Genomic DNA, 10,646 nt, shown 5'->3' on the forward strand with positions numbered 1-10,646 from the left:
AGAGTTTCTTTTATGCTTTCGGCCCCCGCTCCCTGCTTGCTAAGTCCTGTGCAAACTTGCAGCAGTTTCCAAGCACACGGCTGTGAAATTAGCAGGGCTGGACTAATGCCAGTACAAACCAATTTATTGGGGTCCTGAAATTAACTAAAACCTAGAAAGCTTGATTAATTATGGCACAGCACAGCAAGGAGCATTGGCGGGGGTGGCGGGCATCAGGCCAGAGCATACACTGGGCGACTCTGTCCTGCCCCTCTATTTGCGCTACATGCAAAAAGGAGTTCCTTCTGTGGACAGGGCTGTGTCCCCTCTTACTACTTCTCCGTCCATAACAAAAACGCCATTTTTTTTTAGTCCAGAAGGGAAAATGGTAGTTAGCAGGTCTTAGCTACCTATGTAATCAGCCAATCCCATAATAGTAGTTCTTGGGATTAATTTCATTTAATTTAATTATCATCTTCAGACAGCCCATTTGACAAGCTTGACTTTTTTTTTTCCCCTGAAACAGCACGGGCTAAATATGCCTTTGAAGAGTCACTTCAAGATCCAGTACTCCTGCAGTTTCTCCAAACACCTCACCACATAAGGTAAGAAGGAGAGTGACGACACAGCAAATCATCGGGGTTTAAAAAAATGTTGGTGTCCGGAGCAAGCATCTTTCCCTTCAGTTCCTATTGCAAACAATGCTAGATCCATCCTTCTCACAAAAAGGACGCCCCATCTCAAAAGTAGCAAGCACAACGTCTAAAGGCTCCTGTCTTGCTTGCCAGGTTAAGCCCTTGAAGGCTCAGGAAGGGGCGGCAAGGAACCTTCTCGGCCTTGGGAACAATGAATGCATTGCTGTCAACTGATCACTTGCCAGCAGTTTGGGGTTTCACACTTCTGCCCAGCTGTCTTGAAACCCTGGCGTGGGCACAGTTGTCTACCACGTGGGCTTCTAGACGGCCAACTCTGGCTGGTACCCACCCCTCACCATCCCCAAACCCCTGGTGAGGCCCAGATCTAATGCCCTACCTGAGTATACCCAGGCTGACATTTCATAGTTGGCTCTGGTACAGCTGTACTGTTGTTGGAGGGTTGAAACCCTTCTTCGTCGCTGGGTAAACTTCCGCCATCCCAGGAGTCCCCCAGAGTCCCCTGCAGCCTCCACCACTCCTGGGACCCCAGGACTCTCCAAAGGGCTAAGGGCTAGAATCACAGAAGGCTTTCAGTGCCCAGCGCTCATGGGCCTTCTGGCATTTTCTCCAATTGGTTATTTGCCCATGCTGGGCCAGAAACTGACCACTTTGGCTATAACCCGAAGTACATCACAAAATGGTATCTCTGTTGCTGGCGGTGGTGGTGGGAAGAAACTGAAGGAAAGAAAGCATCACATGATCTTCAGGAGTAAAACAATGGTGCGTTTCACTTCTAAGAGGAGCCCTGAAGCCAGGAGCGCCACCATTGCTGCCAGCTCCCCGGGTAGAGAGTGAGGAAGCTGCTGTTGCTGCTCTTTTTCTCCCTGAGCTTCATTCAGGACATGCTGGTTCCAAGGGACTGAGATCTGCCCAGGCTTTTGTATTCAAACCCAGATGGGGAAAGGAGGGTGATGGGACACAGAAGAGCGAAGTGAGCCTCAACACAATTCTGGCAAGTTGTATAAGTCTGGGCAGTGGGGTAAAAGACCTCAGAAATTGACTTTGGGAGACCAGGCCGTGGTCTTGGTACTGTCCTTAGCTAGCTGTGTGCCCCCAGACAAGTTCCTTTACCTCTCTGGGTCTTGGCATCTTCACTGATACCATCAAAGGACTGAGGTACATGATCTTAGGGGTCCCTTCTCATTTTGGGATTCTGTGGACTTGTGATTCATTCTTAATAACTGGGCCACTATCAGGGCACCTGGATGGCTCAGTCAGTTAAGCGTCTTCCTGTGGCTCAGGTCATGATCCTGGAAATCTGGGATCGAGCCCTGCTTTGGGTTCCCTGCTCAGTGGGGAGTCTGCTTCTTCCTCTTCTGCTGCCCCTCTCTCCTCTCCCTCCTCCCGTCTCTATCTCTCACTCACTCTCTCTCTCAAATAAATAAATAATATATTTTTAAAAATACTCAGACTGCTATTATTCATGAGGTACTCATTGCATGTTGGGCATAATACTAAGCATGCTTACACGTCTTTTATTTTGACCTTAGAACTACCATATGAGGCAGGCACTATTTACTATTATCACATCTTTTAAAAGTCAGGAAGCTCACACAGCTCATAACTCGAGACTCAGACCCATGTCTACCTGAATTTAAGCCTGTGCTCTGAACCCTTCACTGTCCAATCCAGTCGTGTGTCCGTGTGTTCACGATGGTAGGCTATGTGTCTAAACATGGCTTGGTATAATCACTGCCTCTCTTCCTTTTTCCCATCCCCCCTGACAGTGAATCCCTTGGCTCCCCTCTCCCCAGATTCCTAGCTCACCAGATCTGTGCCCACCATGTCTCATTCTACCCACCTCACCATCTTCATGTTGTTTCACAGGCAAATAAATAAAATAGGCCGGGGGCCAAAAGTAATGCACAGACTCCTAAAATAATAAATAGAACCACCGTCCCTCTTTAGAGGTTGCTGTAGGAGAGGAAGGCTATCTGATTGTATTCATGACCCTAGAAACTGTTCTCAAGCAGAGACAGCCAAGCCAATAATATTTAGAAAAATAACAAAAATGGACTGTATTTAGCCCTGTAGAGGAGTCCTGCTGGTTATTCATGGTTAAATATTAACATCTCAGCTGTTTCTGGCCATCTGAGTGACAGGCTATAGATTTGGATAAATGAGCCTCTATGAACCCAATTTGGCTCTAAATGTTTTAGAAGAAAATAAGAGTTATCTTCATATTAACAGTTAGTGAAACCAGAGAATATTTGTTGCATCTAGTGCATTTGAAGTCCAAAGAATCCCATAGGAAAGTTCAGTTATAGATGGTTGGAGCTGAAAAGGTAGGTGTAGACATCATCTCTTTCCCTTGCACTATGGATGAGAAACCAGAGGACAGAGAAGGAAAAAGGCACTTCTAAGGTCATGCATTGAACTACTGACAAGGTCAGAGCTTGACCTAAGCTCTAGCCACCACTCTTATTTTACATAAATGAAACGGAGACCCAGAGATTTGCCAAAGTTCACACAGCCAGTTATGGCACAAAGACCAGGCTAATCTATATGCTTTGCTGCCGTATCTCATATTCCCAGGTCGCCATTGGGGTTGACTGGACACTGTATCCATGCAGGTGTTGCATATCCTAGGCCACAAGCTCAGCTGTGTAAGAAATTTTCTTAAATCTTCCACAATGCAACCTAATGTCTGTGTCAAGTCTTCCTTCAAACCCTTGGTAGACTATCAATCTTAGGCACTTCTGTTTCTCCCAGTCTTTTTGGGTGCCTCCTCTTCCTCTGGAGCTGTATCTAAGTTCTGAGGCACTTCCAGAGTTTGCCCCAAATGGGTTTGGGGAGATGCAGGTGTGGGGTCAGTGGGTGAGATACCAAAATTTGCTCGCATGTGATGCCTTCTGCTTGGTCCTTGGCTGTAGATTCAAGTGGGTCATGGTTGCATTGTCCCTTCTTCCCTGCATGGGGCTCCTCCATGTCCTGCTCTCTCTTAACCTCCATGCTCCTTGAGCCCATGGATGACAGCATTGTCCTCTCCATCCCTTTGGAGCTTCAGGAAATTCACTGGAGCTTCCTGAGACCCATCTGTAGTCATTGCTTCTGATCCCACATACCTCTGGGCTGTGGGTAATTACTTCTCTGTCCTTCCCAAACTCACAAAATCAGTCTCCTCTAGGGTTCCCTAAACTAGTTGGGAAGCCCACAGTTCCTCCTGCTTCCAGAACTTGTCTTAGTGAAGTGTCAGATCCAGAACCTCCACTCAGGGCTCCTCACTGTCTCCCTGACTCCCCCATTTGGAAGAAATGGATTCATCATAATCCTTGTTTCAAGATACACCCTCATCATTGGTCCACACATGAACCCCCTTTGATTTAACTAGTTGTTTATCTTTAATAATTATGATAGACACTCAAAACGACCCATTCAAAGCACAAGCTAGAAAGTTAGAAGCTTAACAATAACCTACATCTAACCATGTGTTCCACCTCCATCCTACCCCTTCCTCCCCCACCCCCCCCACCTGAAGTAACCATTATCTTGAGCCCCATGCTTATCACTCTCTTGCTTTCTTTTTATATCATTTTATCGCATCTATATATCTTACAAAAAGTCATTTTTAAAGTCATGGTTACTTTTAATTTTATTAAAGGGGTTTCACGTATTTCAGGACTTCATTTTCTTCACCTAGTATAATATTGCTAACTTCATCAACATTGTGTGTGACTCTAGATTATTCATTTTGATGGCTGTACAATATTCTACCCTGTGAAGATATCACAGTTTATTTATCCAGGTTCACACTGATGAGTACTTGAACTCTAAAAGCCAACAACTAACTCTTTTCTTTCTTTCTCCCATTACTTACCTTGTGATGTTCATATTCTGAGGCAATGGATGCTGATTCTGAATGAATCTTCCTGAGTGGGGGAAGGGTAATGGAATAAAAGGAAATGCCTAGAAGGATATCACACGTTGGTTAATAAATCAAGAATTACGCAGATACGAACTCAAAGGTTTTCTTTTTTAATTTTAAAGTTTTGTTTTTATTTTTAAAGAGAGAGAAAGAGAAAGAGAGCATGTTTGTAAGTGGGGGGTGGGAGAAGGGGAGGGGCAGAGGCAGAGGGAGAGAGAGAGAAAGAAGAGCCTGATATGGAGCTCAGTCTCACAACTCTGAGTTCATGACCTGAGCCAAAATCGAGAGTTAGACAACCAACTGAGCCACCCAGGTGCCCCTCTTAGGCTTTTAACTAGTAAAACCTTAAGCATGACACTCGGTCAACAGAAGCTCTCTGAGAAGGAGAGGAGGGTTGAGATGGCTCCCTGCAGCTGAGCCAGGTACAACTTGAATAGCCAAAGGAATGTTCAAAAGGAAAACCAAAGCCAGTGGCGTCATGATTCCAGACTCCAAGCTTTATTACAAAGCTCTAATCATCAAGGTAGTATGGTACTGGCACAAAAACAAGCATGTAGATCCATGGAACAGAATAGAGAACCAAGAAATGGACCCTCAACTCTATGATCAAGTAATCTTCTACAAAGCATGAAAGAATATCCAATGGAAAAAAGACAGTCTTTTCAACAAATGGTGTTGGGAAAATTGGACAGCCACATGCAGAAGAATGAAATGGGATGATTTCCTTACACTATACACAAAAATAAACTCAAAATGGACAAGAGACCTAAATATGAGACAGGAATCCATCAAAATCCTGGAAGAGAACACAAGCAGCAACCTCTCTGACCTCGCCACAGCAACTTCTTGTTAGACACATCTCCAGAGACAAGGGAAACAAAAGCAAAAATGAACTGCTGGGACTTCATCGAGATAAAAAGCTTTTGCACAGCAAAGGAAACCATTAACAAAGCCAAAAAGCAACCTACAGAATGGGAGAAGATATTTGCAAATGTCTTATCAGATAAAGGGCTAGTATCCAAGATCTATAAATAATTTATCAAACTCAATATTCCAAAAAACAAAAATCCAAGTCAAGAAATGGGCAGAAGACATGAACAGACATTTCTCCAAAGAAGACATCCAGAGATGTCAAGAGACACATGAAAAAACGCTCAACATCACTCAGCATCAGGAAAATACAAATCAAAACTACAATGAGATACCACCTCACACCTATCAGAATGGCTAAAATTAACAACATGGGGAACAACAAATGTTGATGAGTATGCAGAGAAAGGGGAACATTCTTACACTGTTGGTGGAAATGCAAACTGGTGCAGCTTCTCTGGAAAACAGTAAGGAGGTTCCTCAAAAAGTTAAAAATAGAACTATCCTACGACCCAGCAATAGCACTACTGGTTATTTACCCAAGCCACTACTTCAAAGGGATATATGCACCCTGATATTTATAGCAGTATTATCTATAATAGCCAAATTATGGAAATAGGCCAAGAGTCCATCGACTGAGAAGATGTGGTATATATACACACACACACACACACACACATATATGTATATACATATATGTATATGAGAAAATGTGATATATATATATACACACACATATATATGTATGAGAAGATGCGGTATATATATATATATATATGATGAGAAGATGTGCTATATATATATATATATGCCACATCTTCTCATTCAATAGACTCTCTCTCTCTCTCTTTATATATATATATATATATATATATATATATATGGACAATGGACTATATGTGTGTGTGTATGTGTATATATATATATATATATGTGTATATATATATATATATATATAAAACTCAGCCATGAAAAAGGAATGAAATATTGCCATTTATATATATATGCCATATATATATATATGGACTATATGGCAATATATATATTGTCATATATATATATGAACTATATATATATAAAACTCAGCCATGAAAAAGGAATGAAATATTGCCATTTGCAACGACATGGATGGAGTTAGAGGCTATTATGCTAAGCAAAATAAGTCACTCAGAGAAGGCAAATGCCATATGATTTCATTCCTATGTGGAATTTAAGAAACAAAATAAAAGAGAGAGAGAGAGAGAGAGACAAACCAAGAAACAGACTCTTAACTCTAAAGAATAAACTGATGGTTACCAGAGGGGAGGTGGGTGAGAAAATGGGGGAAATAGGTAATGGAAATTAAGGAAGGCACTTGTGATGAACACTGGGTGTCACATGGAAGTGTTGAATCTGTATATTTTATACCCAAAACTAATATTACACTATCTGTTAACTAACTGGAATTTAAATAAAAACTTAAAGAAAAGATGGGGAAAAAAGAGTGATAGAAATACATCCAAATATATCTGTAATTACAATAAATATAAATGCCTACAATTTTACTTTAAAAAAAAAAAAGAAAAGAAAAGAAAAGAAAAGAAAGAAAGAGGGACGCCTGTGTGTCTCAGTCATTTGAGCAGCTGGCTCTTGATTTTGGCTCAGGTCATGATCTCAAAGTCCTGGGATCAAGCCCCCTATCAGGCTCTACGTTCTGTGGGGCGTCTGCTTGAGGATTCTTTCTCTCCTTTCTCTCTCTCCCTCTGCCCCCCTTCATGTGCTCTCTCTCTCTTTCTCTCTTTCTCAAATAAATAAATAAATCTTAAAAAAAAAGAGAGAGAGAGAACATTTCAAGGGACTTGTTTCGTAGGAACATTGTCTCTATGGTAAAAACACAGTATATCATTTTAGCCTCTTTTCTCCTCCTCTTTATCCTCATAGTTTTGCTCAAAAGACAGGATAAGTGGGGTGGAGAAAGCTTAAGAAAGAATGTGGTTCCTGGCTCAGCATGACCATTAGTATTCCTCTAGTCATGTTTTAGATTATCTCACCATTTCCTCAAGAACACGGGCTCTGCTAAAATTACAGCACCATTAGTGCCAATGCAATCCCAATCTAGATTTCTTAACATATTTCCCTTTCTCTGTCACAATCCTGTACCTCATGATACTGACAAGTGCCACTTAAAGGCAGCATGCTGGAAATGAGGAATTTTACTGGAGATTCTGGGTGTGAAGGGCATTGATAAGAAGAAAGAAGGTGGTTTACATAGTTAACAAAATTATTTAATGATGGGGTTTGCCTTGAGAATCTTCTCCCCTTTCAATCCATAAATTTATGACTTATGAACTTTGATTTAGGGAAAAGATCAGGCGGCCTGTTGGCAGGTGGGAGAGTATGTGATACTCACTGTTTATCTTCTTGAGTCAGTGGGCAGCTTTCTACTCCTTTAACTTCCAATGTCAATACAAAGCTTGTTCTTCAGACTGATGCCATGTGCTTACAGCACTAAGAAACATTTGCTGGCAGCTGGGTAGGTGTTTCAAAGGAGAAAGCGAGGTTGAAAGTTATTTTTGGATACTATGTTTTTTCCTTGATTCACCTCCTCCACTGCCAACCCACATGGGAATTACATAAAGTAGAGGGGAATATAAAAATATGGTAATAATAATGGTAAACCATATATATGTGTGTATATATATATATATACACATATATATGTGTGTATATATATATATGTGTGTATATATATATATATATCTCCAAGGGAAGGTTTATTTCGGTTACTGTACCTTGCAATTATATTCTAACACAGTTTTCATTTAGGAATAATTTCATATTTACAGAAAAGTTGCAAAAACTATACGGAGGGCTCTCATATACCTTTCACCCAGTTACATCTCACGTTGGCATCTCACATAACTATAGCACACTTTTCAAAATGAAGGATTAACACCTGGTACATTAGTATTAACAAAACTCTGGGCTTTATTCAGATTTCACCAGTTTTTCTAACATCCTTTTCCATCTCAGGCTTACACCCAGAATATAACACTGTATTTAGGGAATTATCCTTTAAATGGGGAGAACCAAACAAAATAGACATTTGAGAAAAGGCCCTTAATGCCCAAAGCAAATTCCTTATTAGATTTTGCAGTTGCATTATGAGTTTTGGAGGGAATGACAAGATGGAAGGGAAGGTGGTGGGAGGTGGGATGACAAATACATTTCAATTCAAGGAGGCTTTTAGAAGATTCCAATAATTTTGGATGGTTTTGTCAGAAGAGCTTTTTCTTTTCATGAGGCTCACCATGATGGATGGCTTCAGGAAAATGTGTAAAGCAGTGAGGGCAGAAGGAAGCACTGTGGTATCATGAAAGTTTCAGACCCTCAGTGAGAAATTTGGGTTCCAGCCTAAACACAATCGTTCATCATTTATGTGACCTGAAATTCACTAACCAGTTCTCTCCCTCTGTTTTCTTATCACTAAAATAAAAACAGAGTTTTACTTAACCTCATTCATCTCAAGGAGTTGTTTGGAGGAGCAAAGGAGATACTGTCCTTTGGGGGAAGAGTGGACGAGAAGCGACTCATATGCAAGGTCCACTTACTCATAAAAATAAGAAGGTGATTGTGTGAAAATCAGAGTCAGCTGACTTTCCATCAAGACCCATTCTCGAAGTTGAAGCTTAGTGTTCTTGGTTTTGTACAGAATGTTTCTAGCTTTCTACGTGTTCTTTGTGCTTCAGTGACAAATCGATCGGGACCTACTGAGGCTCAAATGTTTCCATTTCTAAAAGCATGGTATCAGATTTTTAAAAAAATGAAAAGAAAAAAATGCAAAATTGGGCTTTGTCTACATGTCACCCAAGGAACCTAGTGAGAAGTGAAAAATTAAGGGGTGCCTGGGTGGCTCAGTGGGTTAAAGCCTCTGCCTTCAGCTCAGGTCATGATCCCGGGGTCCTGGGATCGAGCCCCGCGTCGGGCTCTCTGCTCAGCAGGGAGCCTGCTTGCCTTCCTCTCTCTCTGCCTGCCTCTCTGCCTACTTGTGATCTCTGTCTGTCAAATGAATGAATAAAATCTTAAAAAAAAAGAAGTGAAAAATTAAGCCAACCAGATATTTCAACTGTGTAATCAAGCTGAGTTCTAAGTGATTTTTTCATTGCATTGTCTAGATACCCTAGGTGTTGGGCATAATGAAGGCAGCTTCAGAAGCAATCTTATATCAATTTTCGCATTTGTGTACTGGTTGTATATTAACACAGTGAGCGGACACTAAGAATTCCCAGTGAAAATGAACTCCACCTACCCCTCTCCTATTTTCAACGTATATTTGATGTTATATAGATTGCACTTTAATTAAAAAAATCACAATTATCAAAACCCATTTGATCCTTCTCTGTACTTTCTCGGTCTTATCTCTTTTCCTGAAACGTTCGAGATTTCATTCATTTTTCAGCTGCTTCAGAAGCATAAATACAAAAGCTAACGATAAAGTGTGCCTGGGTGGCTCAGTGACTTAAGCATCTGCCTTCAGCTCAGGTCATGATCCTGGGGTCCTGGGATTGAGCCCCTTGTCAGGCTTCCTGCTCAGCTGGGTGCATTCTTCTCCCTCTCCTTCCCACTTGTGCTCTTTCTCGCTATCTTTGTCTCTCTCAAATAAATAAATAAAATCTTTTTTAAATTACTCTTTCACTTCAGAAGCATAAATACGAAAGCTAACTATAAGGGATGGCTGGGTGGCTCAGTGGGTTAAGTGTCTGCCTTCAGCTCAGTTCATAATCCCAGGGTGCTGGGATAGAATTCTGCATCAGGCTCATTGGGGAGCCTGCTTCTCAGTCTGCCTGTCACTTCCCCTGCTTGCTCAGTTTCCACACCTCCCCACTGACAAATAAATAATAAAATTAAAAAAAAAAAGCTAACTATATGATCCTAATCACTCCCCTGCCCTCTGATGCTCTCGAACGGTGCATTTGGTGTCTTCGTTGTAGTTCTTAAGTGCAAAAGAAAACAATCTGTGGATGGGCTCTAGGCACATGTTAATAAGCAGATGAACCTGGTGCAGATTCGAATTCATTCATGTATTAAATAAATATTTATGCAGCATTTAATATTTGTTAGACTTTAAAGTTCTTTAAAACCCAAACCAAAAATAATAACAAATAATAATTTAGAAAACCAAAATCAATGAGTGATGGTGATTGAAATAATGATAATTGTAATAGTAATATGTGCCACACATATATCGAGCTAAACCT

Source organism: Martes martes (genome assembly GCF_963455335.1).
Source record: "Martes martes genome assembly, chromosome: X".
Lineage (NCBI taxonomy): Eukaryota > Metazoa > Chordata > Mammalia > Carnivora > Mustelidae > Martes > Martes martes.